The sequence below is a fragment of the Hyla sarda genome, chromosome 4 (assembly GCF_029499605.1).
Source record: "Hyla sarda isolate aHylSar1 chromosome 4, aHylSar1.hap1, whole genome shotgun sequence".
Lineage (NCBI taxonomy): Eukaryota > Metazoa > Chordata > Amphibia > Anura > Hylidae > Hyla > Hyla sarda.
In genome coordinates this window covers 40,886,779-40,887,427 of record NC_079192.1, presented here as the reverse complement: position 1 = coordinate 40,887,427, position 649 = coordinate 40,886,779, and positions in this window count along the sequence as shown.

Below are 649 nucleotides of genomic sequence, written 5' to 3'. Positions count from 1 at the left end.
ATTTCCTGGAAATATGGTGAGGTGTTGGCCTTTTAAAGGGGTACTCCATTGCTAGACATCTTATGCCTTCTCCAAAGGATAGGGGATAAGATGTCTGATCCGGGGGTCCACATTACCTCCATTCATGTCTATGGGAGGGTGTGATGTTGTCACACCCACTCCCATAGACATTAATGGAGGGAGCATAGCATCACGAGGTGGCGTGGCATAACGTCATGACCATGGCCTCCCAAACCTATCATCAGGGCTGCCATCAGAAATTCCAGGGCCCCTTACACAGCTCAAGGCCTGGGTCCCCCCCCCCCCACCCCACCCCCCCTCCTCCTCTTCCCATGGCACATGCTGGATATTATTATAGTATCGGGTAGAGATGAGCGAATCGAAGTTGACGAACCCGAATTCGTTACGAATTTCATGAAAAATTTAATTCGCTACGAATATCGCCGCGATTCTATCGCACGAATCACTTCATTAAACTCCATTTTACAGCGTTCCGGGCTATTGGGGACCTAAGATGGCGGATCCACATGTGAGTACATGGGGCAGGGGATTATGGGAGGGCAGGAAACAGCGTCAGGAATGAAGGTAGGCGGGCTGACCCTGAATCACATGTGAGATGCAGCCTATCAGTCTTCACTGACCCCTGTGA